At 39.7% G+C, this 19,128-nt stretch overlaps 1 protein-coding gene and 1 long non-coding RNA gene across 5 annotated transcripts in view; one reads left to right on the top strand and one right to left on the bottom strand.

Moving 5' to 3' along the window:
• CSRNP3 (cysteine and serine rich nuclear protein 3) overlaps positions 1–19,128 on the bottom strand; it is a 98,112-nt gene that overhangs the window by 41,134 nt on the left and 37,850 nt on the right. The gene's annotated exons all lie outside the window — the stretch shown is intronic.
• On the top strand, positions 1,388–9,871 carry LOC308458440. 4 transcript variants are annotated; one of them, XR_013977415.1, is made up of 5 exons: positions 1,461–1,758; positions 2,484–2,557; positions 3,609–3,738; positions 6,462–6,734; positions 7,350–7,562. It is a non-coding gene; the product is annotated as an uncharacterized lncRNA (long non-coding RNA). The 4 variants fall into 4 exon arrangements; XR_013977412.1 differs by lacking the exons at positions 1,461–1,758; positions 6,462–6,734; positions 7,350–7,562 and adding exons at positions 1,388–1,448; positions 8,682–9,871; XR_013977413.1 differs by lacking the exons at positions 6,462–6,734; positions 7,350–7,562 and adding an exon at positions 8,682–9,871.

Below are 19,128 nucleotides of genomic sequence, written 5' to 3'. Positions count from 1 at the left end.
AACTCAACAGAATACACTTCTTTCATATTGTTAAAAATAATAATCATGAAGACCTTGAAAACTGTTAAACCTGCAAAAATGGATAGAATAACAGATGTGACTTTGATAGGCGACATTCCAGTCACATAAAAGCCAGAGGTTTCAACCCATGTAGATGGTCCTCTATCCAAGCAAGCAAGAGGTACAATCACAATTCAGACTCATTCCAGCCAGGAAAAGTGATTGAGGGGGTGGAACGGGGCTGGTGGGGTGTGTACTCTGAGGGAAGGGTATCCCAAGGGCCAGACGGAGAGACATGGAGGTCCCCAGGCCTACGTTCCCACACCAATATCCTAAAGGTTGTCACCTAGAAAAATATATTTGCAACTCTAGGCAATTGTGATTGATATTGTAGCCATTCATTATGCACTTAAAACAATTTTATGAAACAATCAATTTTTAGAAATGGGGTGTGTGTATGTCCCGAAAACATTTCCATCCTGGAATGTTTTTCCACCCCACATCTCTGCCCACAACACTGCAGTCTGCTCAGTCTCTAGCTGCCTTATGAGTTGTGGGCACTGATGGGCAGCAGGAGAACCAACAAACACAGGCTGTACTATCTGTTCATGGGAATGTGTCCTCAGTGCTCATTTGTAAAGCACTTTGCAAATATCCATTAATTTGTCATATCATACAGTTCCATGAAAAACAAGGGGAGAATTTCAAAATCATTCTGCCAGGGCAAGGTTTTTGCCCTCCCTCCTCTTTCTACATTGTTCTGGGGGATTCTCCCAACTTCCCAGATTCTACAGAGCAGGGGAAGGGAAATTCTGTTGCACAAGCAGAAGTCCTTGCTCAGGGCTTCTGCTGACAGGACTCATTACTTAAATCTTACCCAATGAAGTTCATCTTTCCATGCTGTGGGGGCATTTAAAATCTCACAGAGGTATTGCAACTACAAATCAAATCAATGACAGGACCAGAAGACGAATGCAGAAATTGCTAAGGAATATATATGGCTTGCAAAAATATTTCTCTACCCCTAGAAATGCAAATGCTCAAATAGTCTTTTGAAAAGGCTTTGGGTGATGAGTTAGAAGATACGCTTAGAAATAAAAGAGAGAGGAAATATAGGGTAGGGTTAAATTAATATCTTCAGTGAAAGGATGTGCTTAATTCAACACTTGGCAATTCTGATACAATCCCATTTTATAAGTTGTTATTATCATCACATAAACCAGTTACTATGCAGTACCATCTATTCCTCCCAGCAAATTGCCTGGGAATCTCTGACTTGATCCACTTACCTAACAAGTCAATGTGCAGCCTTGCCAATGTTGTTCTGTGTTCACAGTGCACCATATATGGACAAACCTTCTGGTTGAAAATTCTAAGTGAAAAGTTAGCCCCGCCCACATTGGGCAACATTATGACCTCACAACATGGTGGGCACAAGCTATAACTAGGTAAGCAATATGCATTCTCAAGTAGAACCTTTTACATCCTCAAACTGGCCTATTTCCCACTATATTGCTTATAAATATGATGGTGCATTTTCATAGGCTTCATTATCTCTACCTAGCAAGAACTGAGCACCAGTCAAATGAATGTGAGGGAAGGGGAACCAAAACATCATATCATATTTCTTGAAGACAGAATACTATTCCTCGAAAACTTAAATCTGAGTTGTCTAGTCACTGGGGTCACACTAATTCAATTGCAGTTTGACTTTGTCTATGAATGGCTTTGGTCTCAACCTTGAATAAGCATGCGATGGTATGTATACATTATCTGAATACATTTCCATACATAATACATTTTATTTTACAGCTCTCTGAAAACCTTTGCCTGAAAAGAAAGCTGTGTGGCTTGAATGATTGCTGCTTTGAACAAGTAGCTTTAGTTCAATAAAATGAAAATGCTTCCTTAACTTACTCAACACAGAATGTAATTCCCAAATCTTGCTTTCATTTTGTAAACTTGAAAATCATTACTGAGGATCACAGAATTGGGAGTTTGTGAAAATGAGGGATCATCAGGTCACTTCTGTACAAAGGCAGAAAACACTGCACATTGACCACCTAAAGATTAACCCTCATAATCCAGAGCCAATGAGGTGTGACACAGGTAGCAAGACTCCGCAGGCAGCAGACTGCCTAAAAGACAACTGGGGTGTTATTGTTTTATTTTGAAGATAGGACCAATTGAGACGTTAACGGTCATGGCCAGCACTGTGAATTATACTCAGAAATGAACTGGCAATAAGTGCAGTGTGATAAAAATGTGAGTCATGTGTTCAAAGGGGGTGAGGACTAGTTCTGGTCAAGAGTCTTGGCAATGCCTGATCAGCTTCCTCCAGAAACAATGTCATCAAAAGTGGGGAAACTTGTCTATCATTTGCTACAGAAGTAAGACAGCCAGGTGGGAGAGGTGGCAAGGCGAAACTGCAGAATAATCATAATGCCCCACCCCCCAGTTCACCTTTTCCTTGCCATTTGCAGGTATAATTAACAATGGATGTGATCAGCTTATAAGCAGAGAACCCTGGACTCAGCTGACAAGAGTGTAAATGCAGGTAGAAATCCTTTCAATGTTGGCACTTCTGTTGTCATGAATATGCTATCAAATGAACAAAAATTGTACCATCGAAAGCTCTATGAAAGGCAGGGGATGGCGTGACACTGATAAACTTATCCTTCTGGAATCCCAGAAACTTGCTGTAAGCAACACAATGAGGTTAGACCTGCTGCTCAGCTTCGCCTTGGCGTTAGTGCTTATTACCTTGTGCTTGAGGAAAATATGGCCACAGCATATGTAAGCTGTGTGGACTGATCAACACTGTGAACCTATAGTCTGGGCTGGTTCATATGTCACCCTAGACCAAACAATGGCTTCATATGAATGAGCAAGTAATGTACACTCAGGTCCCACTTTCCAAACGCATGCTATGTGAAAATTCACTTATCCATCCACGAGGAATTAGTACACAAATCTCACTGTACACACCACAGATTCAGATATGCAAGCAGCCAGAGTTTGTCCATTTCCTTACTTGTTTGTGCTTTGCTGGTTGGCAACAGCCATTTTCAGGCAGAAACCGGGGAGGGAGGGAGGGAGGGAGGGAGGGAGGGAGGGAGGGGAGGGTCAGACAAATCAGGGTGCAGGAGAAATCAGACAAGTCAGTTTTTCCTTTGTCTCTCCTTTTCTGGTTGGCTGCAGAAACCATGGAGGGAGAAGGGAGGGAAATGAGACAAACCATGGATTAGAAATGTTCCCATAAAAAAGAATGGAAATTATAGGCTCGTTATGCGAACCTTCGCCTAAGGAATGATTTCCAGTGAGTGCATTGTGTTTGGAAAGTGTGAACTGCATGCAGGCTCCCAGGGATGAGATCACGTCTGCTTTGCTCCTCCTGGCCACTTCGCTGCTACACCACGCTGAGCTAAACCATGGTTTGGGCCAAGCATGTTGTCCAAATCTGGGCTCATGGTTTAGCTCCCTCCAGAAACCACAAGCTCTTTCTGTATTCTTATCATAAAGGGTTGCCTCACAACAGGCCTACAATAACAAACCTAAATCCCTAGAGTAATGCATTTTGACCACAAGCAGTAATTTCTGTCCTTTAGAATCATTTTTGGATAATTCAGTATACTGTGAGACTGGAATACATCTAATCTTTTAAACATCCAGCTAAGCAATGGCAATTTGGCTCCTGAAACACTACACAGCATATGGTAAATGATGAAAAGGGGAGAGGTGAGTCTTTTGTGACTGTATATCTTCATATTAGCTGTTTTATTTTATGTTTGGATTTGAGATTACTGGTACTGTCAGTTTGGATTTCTTTATTGATTTATTATATTATTGTATGCTGTTCATTACTAGCTGCTGCAATTTTGCGGGGGGGGGGGGGGGGGAGTGTAATGTCCCTTCGCTAAATGCGGCATCTTTTCCTTCTAATATTTTGCAGAACAATTATAGCACATTATAAGCTGATAATGATGTTCCATATAGAACATGCATATGAGCTCTGGCATTTTAAAAATCCATTCCACATTTTAAAAGATAATAGCCCAAACGCCTACTCATCCCTGTAATTGTCCCTACCATCTATGGAAGTCAAAACCCAATGGGTTTAAATATGTGACTCTGAAATATTACTATTCAGGTCTTCTTATATTTACATAAGTTTATTAAGACTATATACTGTGAAGAAAACCAAACATCTAAGAACTACTATTTCTCTTCTTCTGACATAAACAATGGACTTGCTGTAATAGTATGTGAATGGGTGTCTGTCAGTACCATCTATAACTAGTTTTTAGTCTTTTTCATGGACTAGAATGGAGGTGGCTTAAACACTTACATTTAACATAAAATCACTGCTGGATGATTACTTCAAGGATCCATCTATTCCAGGATTCTGTTGCCAACCAAATGTCTTCAGTAAGTCCCAACATGGCACACAAAGGCAGTGGCCAACATCCCTCCTCTGTTGCCTGTCTCCAGTATTCAGAAATGCTATCATATTATGATTCTATTTCTTAATTGCTTACTACATAAATGTCTCAAAGCAGCTTACAATTTAAAAAACCCCCAAACCAAACCAAAATGTGCACATACATGAATTTAAAACAAACAACAAAAGAAATAAAATAGCATTAGGAAAAGTGGCTATCCTACCCCCTCAACCTACTAAAAGATGAACACCAAAACAGGCAGGGTCACACCATCATACCACATGATTCCAACTAAGAATCAAATGGCCAGGTAAAAAGGAATATGTGTTGGCCTGGCACCAAAAAGGTGGTACCAATGGCACAAGGCTTTCCTCCCTGGGGAAAGCTTTCCACGGTGGGGAAGTACAATGCCTCTGCAGAGGCACAGTTCCTGGGTTCCAATTCATGACCCATGCAGCCTACCTAGGGAGACTAGAAGCACTGCCAAAAAAAGAAGGAGATATCAAGTAAAATCTTTTAACAGCACAACAACGCTGATTGACAGAAGAGGTTCTACAAAACAAAGCCTAATGAATCATATAGTTTCAGAATTAAAGGTAAAGGTAAAGGGACCCCTGACCATTAGGTCCAGTCGTGACTGACTCTGGGGTTGCGGCACTCATCTCGCTTTATTGGCCAATGGAGCCAGCGTACAGCTTCTGGGTCATGTGGCCAGCATGACTAAGCTGTTTCTGGCGAACCAGAGCAGCGCACGGAAATGCTGTTTACCTTCCCGCTGCAGCGGTACCTATTTATCTACTTGCACTTTGATGTGCTTTCCAACTGCTAGGTTGGCAGGAGCAGGGACCGAGTAACGGGAGCTCACCCCGTCGCGGGGATTCGAACCGCTGACCTTCTGATCGGCAAGTCCTAGGCTCTGTGGTTTAACCCAAGGCGCCACCCGTGTCCCTCAGTTTCAGAATTACTGATTGATAAATTACATTTATACCTTAACAAAAACAAAAAGAAGAGCTTTTATACGTAAGATCGCATACGTTCAATGTCTTTTAGCTTAATTCCCTAACACATGGGTAGGCAAACTAAGGCCCGGGGGCCGGATCTGGCCCAATCACCTTCTAAATCCGGCCCTTGGATGGTCCGGGAATCAGCATGTTTTTACATAAGTAGAATGTGTCCTTTTATTTAAAATGCATCTCTGGGTTATTTGTGGGGCATAGGAATTCGTTCCAAAATATAGTCCGGCCCCCCACAAGGTCTGAGGGACAGTGGACCAGCCCCCTGCTGAAAAAGTTTGCTGACCCCTCCCTAACATCTCCAAAAAGGGAGTAAAGACTTATAATTTAATATGTAATGTGTAAGCAACTTATTACCAAGCCCATAATTGGGGGGAAATTAACTGCTATCTGACCAACCACGAAATTCAAACATAACCCAAGATAAAAAAATATTTTTTTTTAAAAAAAGAAGATTTAGTTCTGACAAGTTAAGGCTGAACATTGCGAGCTAAAGGCCTAGAAAGTAGTGCAACCTTTTACAAACTTGATTTAAATCACCTTTCAAAACTTGCTACAGTACTTCAAAGCTTGGAGCGGGGAGAACACTGGTGGGAATGAGGGAGGAGGCCGAAGAGAGGAGGGGATTCAGAGGAAGGAAGACAAAAGAAGGCTAAAAGTCAAGCCAAGGGTAAAGGTATAAATTAGCAGTGCCTCTGGCAAGAATCAATTAGTGCTGGACAATTCAGCCTTTACAATATTCTTTCATTGTCTGCTTTCCTTCCTGGTTACAGATACATGATGTATCCCATTCAGCAAAAATCTCCCCTCTACATTTTTACGCCCAACAGGGCTTTTAAGCAGTTATTGTAAGTGATGATCTCTGGTAAATATCACAGATAATACTTATATAGAGTAGGTATACAGAATTAACTTTCTGGCCAATCACATTCTTTGTGTGAATGAATGGTTTCAGAGGCCCAGCTCCTAGGAAGGAACCACTGACTGAGTTTTTTTGCATCTGCAGCCACCTTGACCCAACAGGAAAAATCTGGAAACAGTGTCTCTGGGCACATCTTTTGTCCGTGGAAATGCTACAGCAAGCTCTACCACAACTGCGTAAACCCTCATATCTTAAGGCCCCACCAGGAGAGGAAGCAGAGGATATCTGCAATGGCACCAAAGCAGTCATTTCATATGATGGAGAGAGCCTAGAATACTACTATCCTGTCTGGCCACTAGATATATGTGTGCCATTCATCTCATTCATTGACAATTGGTGTTCATTTTGTTTCATCAGGTAAAAGGGAAAGTTCCGCCCCCTCTCAGATGTCAGAAGCACAGGTTGACAACTCACCCCATTAATCATTAGACTGAGGCACCTACATATAAGCTGAATTAGGGCCTCTTCAAAAACCATTTCACCCCTTGCTTCTAGACATGATGAAATCAGAAATGGGCCATAGGTTCCTGCACTTCTTTCCTACTCCCCTTGAGAATGGGCAGAAGGGATTGTCTAAATTAGTGGATCCTAGGCTACATCCAGACCAGTTAGCCACACTAAAGTCCCACTGGAATCAATAGGGCAAGGGAGTTATTACTAGGGAATCTTGTGAATTCCAAGAGGAAGTGGCCTGATTTCTACCTTTTGTGCTAATGTGCACATAATAATAATAATAATAATAATAATAATAATAATTTTCACCCTGCCCTCCCCAGCCAAGGCCGGGCTCAGGGCACCAGAGTACATCAGAAGCTATTCACTGGTTTTGAAATATCCCAAAGACTCCAATACAGTCTCTAATAATAAAAAAGTATCAAAGTGCATTAAAATACATATTTTAAGACAAAATGCGTCTAAAATGCATATTTATATTTAAATCTGATTTTTGTGATTTATTTATTTTTAATGTAGAAATGGAGCAGACTACATTTATGAGTGAACCCATGAAGAAGTGGCATGGACTAGAGAATGGATTGCTTTGCCCATGCCTAGTCACACCTAGCTTTCAGATTACTTTCAAAGGGATCAAAGTACAGTTAACCTGGTCTGAATTCAAACCACCACCATGACTATTTGAACATGTGATCTCTCTCGATCCTGGATATAAAACCAGTTTATACAGAGTCAAGAAATTATTATTTTTAAAAAACCAGACGTTTTGATACTTCTGTAAACCTTGGAAGTTTCTTTGGGTATGCTATGATTAAATGGGCACAAGACGTTGGACATAATATAATGATGGTTGACTGGGAACAGTTGTGGACCACAGGTATGAAGTTTACAGCATGTAATGCCCTAAGAGAGAATATTATGAAAATGATATACAGGTGGTACATAACCCCAGTCAAGCTTGCAAAAATCTACCATTTGCCCGATAACAAATGTTGGAAATGTAAAGAAACTGAAGGTACATTCTTTCACCTTTGGTGGACGTGCCCAAGGATTAAGGTTTTCTGGGAGATGTTTTATAATGAATTAAAAAAGGTATTTAAATATACCTTCTTGAAGAAACCAGAGGCCTTTCTCCTGGGCATAGTCGGCCAATCAGTGTTAAAGAAGGACAGAACTTTCTTTATGTATGCTACAACAGCAGCAAGAATACTTATTGCAAAACATTGGAAGACACAAGATCTACCCACACTGGAGGAATGGCAGATGAAAATGATGGACTATATGGAATTGGCGGAAATGACTGGCAGAATCCGAGACCAGGGAGAAGAGTCGGTGGAAGAAGATTGGAAGAAATTTAAAGATTACTTACAGAAATATTGTAAAATTAATGAATGTTAGAATGATGACGGATTGAAGTTAAGTGGTTTCATGCGGTAATGGTATAAAAGAATATGGAAAAACTGGTTTTTAATATCTAAAAAATTTAATGTTATAATATATCAAGATTAAAGATCAGGATTAAAAAGGAGGGAAAGGAATCGCTGGACTAACAAATTGAATTAGAATACAAAAGAGGGAGGTATGAGGAGGTCCGGGAAACAAGTAAATGTAAAAGAAGTGATGAAAAGATGGAATTGTTTTTAACTGCTTTTTCTTTTTTGTATTTTGTATTTTGTATTTTTCCTTTTTATTGTTAATTTTCTTATTAATGTGATCTTTTTCTTTTGAAATTTTAATAAATATCATTTTTAAAAAAAGGAAGTTTCTTTGGGTAAAGGTGAAAGAGAAAGGAGATTTGCCCATTTAATATTCTGTACGCTGCTCTTTTTCAAAATCTCTCTCTCTGTGCAGGGAATCAAAGAAACAACAACAGAAGCTTGCTTGAGGAAGAGACACAGGATAGGATGGCTCTGAAAAACTCTTAAGGAGAAATTCATGGTTTTAAAAGATTTAAAAAAGAAACCAAGGTCAGATTATTAAAATGGCCATTATTATGCTGCAGCCATTTTAAAGGAGGGTCAGCAAAAACAAGTGCCACTTTATTTCTACTAGATTAAATTTAATCTAGCAAATTATATGAGCTGCATATGTATGATTACTACCAGAACATCATTATTTTGTGTTCTGCTTAGATTCACTCACGTTTTAGAGCCAAGAACTGCTGCATGAATTCCACACACACACACACACACACACCCCATCTACTGAAATTGTAGGCATTTACACATACACAAGTATTGCCTTACCAGTTTCTAGTAGGATGCTTATGATGCCATGTCTCAACTCTATAATTGGTTCAGAGCAAAGACAAAGACTGACAGCTGACAAACAGCAAACCAATTCATCTTTCAGAAAAGCTTTCTTGATCTCACAACAGATTACACCTGTCTCATTCAGTACAATCAGCCATCTGGCCCTTCCTTGGGATGTGTGCTTAAACTTCAAGGTCTGCTTATTATGAGTACCTTTTGAGAGGAGGGCATTGTTATCAACAGCAAATGCATTTATCCCTATCCTCAGGATGAAATCATCTTCTTGTTCAGATGATGTGCTTTTGGGCGGGTAGCAACCTTACAGGGAAGTATTGATTTTTAAATCAAGCACACATTAAAAGGGAAGGGAAAGTGGTATCACCGCACTTTTAACGCTCCTACATATTCTGGACCCTGTCCATTTTGTTTGTGATTAAATGGCTGAGGCGTACTTCAGTTTCGCCCCATCGTAGCCAAACCCTTTTGTTTTAGTCTCGCAACCTTAAAGAGGAGAACTGTTAGTTTTGTGATAACATTAGGGATGCCGTTAAATTGTAATGCTCCCCTTGTTATAGAAAAAGAGCCATTACATTTAAGTATGTGTTTACTGTAAGCATTTAACAAGCTCATATATATTTCATACCGAAATCTATAATGCTTGCTTTACACAAACATGTTAGTGACCACACTGAGCCCCCCTCCCAATTATTTCAGCTTTGTGAAACAGATTCTCTGAATGTTGTGCAATTAACTTTAATGGTGAAATAAATAGCGATATGTGTTTCTCAATAGTCCCTTGGCTGGATGTTCTTGGGAGAGTCAAAATTCATCAAACCCACACACCCATATCCTTCCATGGGTAGAATTAAACTGGTGCCCTGCAATCACGCAAAAACTGTTGATCCAGTGGACATCTCCACTAATAACAGATGAAAGGAGGGGATTGTCCCCTCCTCTGCCCCATCCCAACTGGGTGCAGCAAGTTAAGGGACCCTCCAAAATAGGGTGTAGGGTGACATGGGAGCTGCAAAGAGGAGACAGAATTAGCAAGAAAACAAAACAAAACACTCAACGACCCATTTCCTCCCAACTAAATTCTGTTCACAGAAGCATCTGCTGGGAGAAAAGCCCTCTGTGAGCACAGGGGCACCACTTGGCTACCAAGCCCGTTTGATGAAAATGTCTTGTTCGCTCAGTCTTGCATGGGCACCAGTAGTGCAGTAGTGTAGCTATTTTCAGATTCTGAAGTTCTTCCTGCCAAATTGCTTTGTTTGATATAAGTTGCTTATTTTAAAGTTATTGTGATGACTTTTTCTATTGGATTAGGCTGTTACTATTAATGCTTGGTGTTTTATTATGTTTTTATATGTGTTGGAAGCAGCCCAGAGTGGCTGGGGCAACCCAGCCAGTTGGGCGGGGTATAAATAAGTTGTTGTTGTTGTTGTCGTCGTTGTCATAGGAGGGTTCCTGGACTGCTGGCTGCAGTGGCCATGGGAGGGTTTCAACTCAAGGGATAGAGAAGAAGAAGAAGAAGAAGAGTTTGGATTTGATATCCCGCTTTATCACTGCCTGAAGGAGTCTCAAAGCGGCTAACATTCTCCTTTCCCTTCCTCCCCCACAACAAACACTCTGTGAGGTGAGTGGGGCTGAGAGACTTCAGAGAAGTGTGACTAAGCCCAAGGTCACCCAGCAGCTGCATGTGGAGGAGTGGAGATGCGAACCCAGTTCACCAGATTACGAGTCTACCGCTCTTAACCACTACACCACACTGGCTCTCTGGAGTCCCCTGATAAATAACAAATAACAACAGTAACAAAACTAATACATTTAATAATTTACTGATATAAAACAATTTGCCTGATTTTTAATCTGTGTATTTGCATTTTACATTTTAGAAATGCAATTCCTTTTGTTTTAAAAAAAGTAGTCTCAAATAATTATTGAATCTTACATCACAGGAGGATTAAAATGGTGTGTGGACTTCTTACTGAATTAAAAACTGTGTCTGCTCCTATGCACAATGCCAACAAATGTTCCAGAGAGAAGTTTTGAGGACTTTCAAAGAAGTCAAAGCATTTCATTAGTGAGAATTCTGTCATCTGTTTCAGAGAACCATAGCTTGACCCCTGGAGCCAGTTTCAGAAAAATGGGGATCTACAGGATGGTTGGGGGAGGGTGTGCGCGTGATAAAAGCCAAAGTCAGATGAATTCAGAGCATCTTCAGAATTTGGTGCAAGGGATCATCACTGGTCCTGACTACCTCTGCAGACTGTTCCTCATTTTGAAACCTGCCTCACAATATAGCTATACTTCAGAGCTGCTTCTCCTAAGTTCAGCAGCAGTAGCACTGTGGTGGCTTCTGCAGTCCCAGCGGAGAGAATGGAACTACCTTACAGACCATGACTGCATACATACCACACATTTAAAGGCCATTTAAAGCACCTGGCCTCCCCCAAAGAATCTGGGAATTGCAGTTTACTCCTCAATTCTCAACACTCTTAACAAACTACAGTCCCCAGGATTCTCTGGGGCAAGCCATGAGCTTTAAATGGATGATGAATACATCGCCTAGCACAGGGATAGGCAACCTAAGGCCCGGGAGCTGGATGTGGCCCAATCGCCTTCTCAATCCGGCCCGCGGACGGTCCGGGAATCAGCGTGTTTTTAAATGAGTAGAATGTGTCTTTTTATTTAAAATGCATTTCTGGGTTATTTGTGGGGCATAGGAATTAGTTCATTTTTTCCCCTTCAAAATATAGTCCGGCCCACCATACGGTCTGAGAGACGGTGGACTGGCCCATGGCTGGAAAAGGTTGCTGACCCTGGCCTAGCATAAGGAGATATTGGAGATTAGACGATGTCCCTGCAAAAAATGTGGGATCAAGCGGGATTCTTTTGCCAATATCTTAAACTTGCATAATTAGGTCTTCTATGAGGAGTTTACTTTTAATTAATTCACCCAAAATGGTAACCGTCCGCTACTAACAAACCTAAATGGGTCTGCCTTACTTCTATTTTCGGCCTTCAGGCATTAGGGGTAACATCGGTTTCCCAGGGGAACTCAAAATATCCGCTTCTCAGTAACACATTGCATTTAAGCATGGAGATAGGCGCGAAGGTTTAAATTCAGAAACAAATTAGCATGCATGCATGCATAAAATAAATAAATAAATAAACAGAAACAATTTAGCACATCACATAAGAAAAGGTTTATAAGAAAGTCAGGTCCACTTGGACTTCAAAATATAATAGTAAAATGTATCTAGTCAAAAACTAGCTTTCTTTGTCCCATGATGTTCTAAAGGGGCTAGTCATATACATGCTTTAGTCACCCAGTTTCTAAATGTCTGTGTTCAGGTCATTTGAAAGTTATCCAAGATGGCTATCACCACTTGGATTTGAGGCCACCCTCAACTCAGAGCCACTTCCTTCAAGCCAGAGCTATTTTTCTAGCAGAGCTCACCATGAATGCCTTCCTCATTCTCTTAGAATGGCAAAGGTGCCCACTGGAGAGGTGCCGGAACTGAGTTCCTGTGAGTTCCCTCTGAAAAGAAGCCCTGCTTCAAGCTGTTGCTAGGTGTGGAGACAGAGAAGATGGAAGAGAGCCAACCAAACCAGAGCTAACAAACATGTCTCCTTTTTTGTATCTAAAACTTTTAGGATTGGACAAGTGTGTCCACCCATCCTTTCTTATGATGTAGAGAGCAACCATATTTTACAAGGCTGCAAAAGGCAGAACTTGTGAGAAGCCTAACATGAGAACTTATTCTTCTAAGATGATGCCCACATTATCAAGCCATTTGAAGCTTGATTTTTAAATGAACACTCTTATGTGCATAACTTCCCCACTTGAAATAGGCAGGAATTGGAAAGTTCCCTAACATTTCAGATAGCTTATTGACTAAACATTAACCAGTCCAGATGAAGGGGTGAGGAGAGAGCCAGATCTTGTTGCCTGGGTGATAGACAAAGAAATGCATATACTACCCAATACAACTAGCTTTGCTGGCTCCCAAAATGGAGTTTTCTTCTTTTAAAATGGAGGCCAGTACTGCCAAGCTAAGCAGTGCAAGTCAGGTTCATTGCATCCCCTTTGGTTAGGTTTTGATCTGCTGCAAATGGAAATCCTAAAGGCACATAATCCCAATCAAGACTGCATTTGTACCCTGGAATTACAATTACAATGACCCTGGAATTTGGCAACAAAATTGGTCCCTCTTTTGAGCTCAAATTTAGAGGGAGAGGGTTGTGGGGGATGGATGTTTCTAAGCCTCACATCACAGATAACAGCTGGAAAAATTGGGGACAATGGCACTTGAGGGATAAAAACCCAAAGAGGATACTTTGAAAGATGGCATGTGCTCATAATTTATCAGGATTCTCTACTCTGCCCATTCCACCTGAAAAATTCTAGGCTCTGTCATCCATTGATCTCCATTATCCTGGTCTAAGCTCCATTGTGCTCCTAAACTTTTCAGTTCTTCTTCCAATTTCTGAAGTAATCCATATATTGGAATTACAATGTATTATGCAACGTTGTATTCTTTGTACTTGCACACTTATCCTGAGTTTGGGAGTCCTTGGTTCAGAATATTTTTCTAGGCCCAGAATCCTTGATATTGACTTAGCCTAGAATAATCCCAATGAAACCAAAGCAGACTATTGCCTAAGCACCTGAATTGGAAAATGTAGTGTAAATAGTATTAAGGTTTTAATGATGTGTTCATTTGCATTTTCAACCCTTCCTTGTAGATGCCTTGCTTTGGTTTGTTGGTAGAATGTTCAGGGTACAAATGTGGTCACTGATTAAGACCAAATTACCTGTCATTAGGGATGGGAGAGAAATCTGATTCAGTTCACATCTAAAGCCAAATTTATCAAAATGGCACTTTTCGAAACAATATGAGAACCAAAACATAGCCATCCTTCAAAATTCGCATTTTGTGATGCAGTTCTCCAACCAAAGCATGTTACAAAAATGTGTATATTAGGAGAAAATGTACCTAAAATCAATATATTAGTGGAAATAACAAACAGAAATGCATTATATTAGGAGAAATTAATTACAAAAATGAGTAATTAGTGAAAACTAAATACAAAAATATGTCTATTAGAAGAAATTTGCACTAGGATGCTGAGTGGTTTTAATGAAGATTAAAAATAATGATAACAGCAAACTGGGGCAGAAAGAGGGAGAACGGAGTTCAAGATTGAAAAAATTAGAAACTGAGAAAACTAAAATACTCAGATCCTTTCACCTCTACCTGTCATTAAACTATGTGAAACTATAGTTGTCATTCACACACTACATGTTAATCTTCCAGAGGCTTCAGTGACGCTCCAGTTGTACTTCAGTGAAAGCAATTCATGAACTGTAGTAACGTCTAGACAGACATACCTCTGTCCCTTAACCAAGAACAGTTTGACCCTAAGGAACAAAACTGATTCCTCTTACTGCAGAGCATGACATCTCACACAGAAACAACAGTGCTCCATACTCTTGACATTTTGGCTGCGTACATACCATATATTTAACAATAACAGTAATAGTAATAATAACAATAATAATTTTATTATTTATACCCTGTCCATTTGGCTGGGTTTCCCCAGCCACTCTGGGCAGCTTAAAGCACATTTAAAGTCCACAGCTTCTTTCCAAGAATTTTAGGAACTGCAGTTTGTTAAGGGTGCTGAGAATTGTAGCTCTGTGAGGGGTAAACTATGGTTTTCAGGGTTATTTGAGGAAGCCACATGCTTTAAATGTATGCTGCATACGCAACCTTTGATCCAACAGTCCTAAACTGTAACATTATCAAAAATATTCATTGCAGATGAAGATCCTATCAATAGTTTTAAACGTATTATCTGGACTTTTGCTTGGGACCTATCAGACATTTTTTATTGCCTCCATTTAAGTCCTACTTTTTATATTCTGCTGATGTTCTCTGTTGTTGTGAAATTTTATAGCATCCATTGTTTGTTTGTTGGTCTTTGCATTGTTTTTATGTGACATATTTCTACCAGGACCATATAGTGAAGGGCAGATTATAAATAAGGTCAATAAATAACTGATCAGCTGCAATAAGAGTATCTGGATTGGTCCATAATGCATGGAGATAAATATGAATCAGATGCTGTCTGATACAAATCTCTGGTTGTGAAGGTGCAAGGTATGGGATACTCTGCAACAAAAGAAACTAACCATGTCTTCTGCCATAAAACTAGACCTTTGCAGTAAAATCCAACTTCTGAGGGACAAAATGCACACATTTAAGCTTGCATCGTGATTGGAGTTCAAAATCCAAACACAGTCCATCTAATGTTAAATCACACTAATGTCAATGGAAGTTGTAAGTACACAATCAAATATCTCCCTAATAGTTTTTATTATTTAAAAGTGTTTAACTTCCTCAAGAACGTTCAATCTGATTTGTTTTCAAAATTTATTGTCTTTGTTTTTACATAAAATGTTCTGTGTGCTACTAAATATTTTGAAGTAATACAATATTCATCAGTGACAAAAAGAAGAATTTTACAACCACATTTTACCCCTGGTATGCCTGTTTTATGCAGTGAGCAAATTAATCCGTTAGTCTTAATAAAAACACTTAAGAGATTATAAATGCTATTGAAACTATTAGGGAAGTGCGACATTTATGCCAAATGGAAGTTTTACATAAGCTGTTTGATATATTGCGTTTTTTAATTATGATTTGGGTTCAAATACAACCTTGCTACAATGACACTTCCAAAAATGCTCTGATCCGTGCAGTAAGCTGGCTGTGCATTTAAGCTGGATAGCCAGCATACAACATGGATCAGTGCATTTTCGAAGTTTTGTTGCAGAAAGGAGCGCTCAAGAACCAAATCATAATAAGAAACAGTCAAACAGCTTGTGTTGATGCACACATTATGATGCACATCATCAACTTCTACATCTAGCAACTAGATCAGCCCCAAGTTCACATCTCTTAACTTCCATCCCCCAACATGTGATTGGCACTGTCAAATCTGCCCTGTCTATAATCTGGAAATGACCACCCGATGAGAAGCCCAATATGACATGTATCTGGGAGAAACAACCTGTAGGAACTCAAGACCACGCATGCCCCATCGACCAATACTTAAAATTCCGTGTGGATTGAAGCCACATTAAATTCAGGGCTCAAAATTTCATTCAGAAACATTTTTAAACTTGCCACATTTTCATTTTGACAGGCCTAAACATTATTATTATTATTTAAAAAATCAAATGGGACACTAAAATCCCCATTCATCTTTCAATGGGACAGAACGGCAACGTTCCAAACCAAGTAATGCATACAAAGACATACATGCACAGCCACCGAAAGGTTAGTCTAGATACAGGATGACTTTGGTAATCGCAAGTGAGCCCAACGCACTTTCTGGAATGAGGAGCACACAAGGATACAAGCTTTAGATAATACCTGAATTGGGATATAGTTTCAGATAAGCTGCAGGGTCTTTTCAACACAGGAAACAAAACCTCTCCCTCCTCGTTTCGTGCCAGCAAAAGCTCACTGCAGTAGTCTGTGTATTCCCCCCCCTTCCCCAGTCAACTGTTACAGCCTTCCACCAGCTCTCTGACCTTTGAACTCATTTCTTCTCTCTCTCTCTCTCTCTCTCTCCCCCCCCCCCAGCTCCCTCTGCAGTCAAAGCTACTGTGCTTGTCTAATTTGCATAAGGCTTGCGAAGGGCCTGTCAGCAGCTAAAAGGAGAATGCTGGCTGGGTAAGAAATTGTAGAACTGCAGTTCTGCTGGAATACCTGAATCACTGGAGGAAAGCGGAGGCAAGGGAGGAGGTATTATGTTTGCACTAAGCACTGCTGCGACTGGGGCATTTTAGAAAGCCACTGCTCTCACTTCAACTAATGGAAGGCAGAGCATTTTTATTCTGAAGAATACGGAAACTGAACGTTGTTGCCATCCTGCAGGATAACCCACTAAAATCAGGCTCCAGCGGCTGGTTTCCAAGGTGACCAATATAGTCAAATATCCTATTTAAATCTGGGGAGGGAAGTGGTTGTAAAAATCTCCGCCACTAAAGCTTTGCTGTCTGAAATGCAGCTAGCCTGATGTTGCTCATTATTATTATTATTATTATCATCATTTATTAAATAAGGGTGTCTGTCAATGTGTCTGTTGATATTTTCATTTCCAATATATTTGCATCATACAGCCTCATGTTGCAACAGCTTTGTGCCCATGATACTAAAACCGCATAAATAAAGAAGGGAAATAAGTGTTGCTCCGGTTTTCACACCATTGAAACTGTTTTAACAGTCTGATACAAAATAACACTGCTAAGCTCTGTAAACATAAGTCTGTGTTCAATATGGCGCCAAAAGAGTAAGAAGTGAAAGAGTTTCTCAGATTAATTCTCTAAAACGTTCAATAAGGAAGTGAACATTTTTTTTTTATTGGTTTAGAGAAGGTGGCTCAGGCTTCTATTATTTCCTGCTTTTATTATTATTCTATTATTCTATTATTCTATTATTTCCTGCCATTTTGCTTCCTGCAGGATACCTCACCCCTGTTCAAAGTTACTGGTTTTGTATTGCTGAAATGCATATTAAAGATTAACAGTTCCATTTCTTTCAAGATTGGAAAGCATTTAGATATTCCATTGTTCCCCCCCCCCCAAAAAAAAAATGCTTGATGCATGCACCTCTGTGATACTATGAAACTTTTATATTTCATACAAAGCTAATTTCCTCAAAATCAAAATATTAAGAAGCAGCAACACTTAAATTTGTAACCTACAAATGGTCACTTAAAATGTGTGGTAGCATACTTTGTAAAAATGAAACAGCAAAGATTACACATCCCTTACTATAAAAATCAATAAAACAATAGGGGGGGGGAATACAAAGAAGAGAATAGTCATGTATGTTGTTCTTAAAGGCTGGTGGGATATGTTAGATGCAGGTTCCTTATATGTGTGCCTCTGCCTTTGCATCATCACCCCTAAAATATTTCAAAAAAGCTAGTATTGAGGGAAAATTATATGCATCCTAATTAACATTCCAGTGTATGCCATTTATCATTTAAAAACATAAAAGAAAATTGCCATCATGAAACCACATGGTTCCTCTCAAAATAATGAGGTTGACAAGACATCAGCATAATAGATCGTTGCTATACGGAAATAACACAGCATTTCAGAACTGGCTACTGATCAGTGCTAGGGGTTGACTGTAATGAGTGAATGTTCCATTACTCCTGGATCTGTAATGTTTCCGGCTGCAGAGTTTTAATATAAAAAAACCCCACATTAGCTACAGTTACTTTACATGGTTTATTTAACAAGGCATTCAACTCCTGGGCATCAAACAAGCCACACCTTACTGAATTCAAAAATGAACCAAATATATTAGCAACCCAAAATGGTATAAGCGAAACTACTGAATGGCATTCAAAAACATTGAAATCTCAGAATAATCTGAAGCAGACAAACAAAAAAACAAAAAAACTGACCTGTTCAAATGGGTGGGGTTTTTTCCAGTCCATACACTTTTCCTGATAATTATGCACCAACATAGGCTGTCATTTTGTAAGTGTGTGATGTGTTATCTGCCTTCCTAGTTCCAGCGGAATCTTCTTAAAATTTCCCCAGCCCTGTCTTTTATTGCCTGTACCATATGCTTTATTGTTCAGCGACAAGAGCTACACTCTGCACAAAGACTCATTACCTACTGCTTGCTTAGCAGCTTCAGAGTCTCTCTGACGCTGCCTATGTGATCACATGGGAGTTTTGTCTGATAAAACCGGGCATACTACTGATTTCACTGTCTATGGATATTTTTATCAGCTTAAGGTCTACTATGAAGAAACAACAACAAATGATAAAGCTGCTTTAAGTCATTAACGGAACACAAATTATGGAAATCCCTTCACAACCTCTTTCCATGCCCATTACAAATCCCTTCGCAACCTTCTTTACAAAACATGGATTCATTAGAGATTTGAAATTATGATTAATACTTGCTTTGTGAGGGCTAATGACAGTATCACAGTAAACTATC

This window comes from Podarcis pityusensis, assembly GCF_964106645.2.
Source record: "Podarcis pityusensis genome assembly, chromosome: 1".
Classification (NCBI taxonomy): Eukaryota; Metazoa; Chordata; class Lepidosauria; order Squamata; family Lacertidae; genus Podarcis; species Podarcis pityusensis.
Note: the sequence above shows the minus strand (reverse complement) of the source record. Positions and strands in the feature narration are given on the sequence as shown.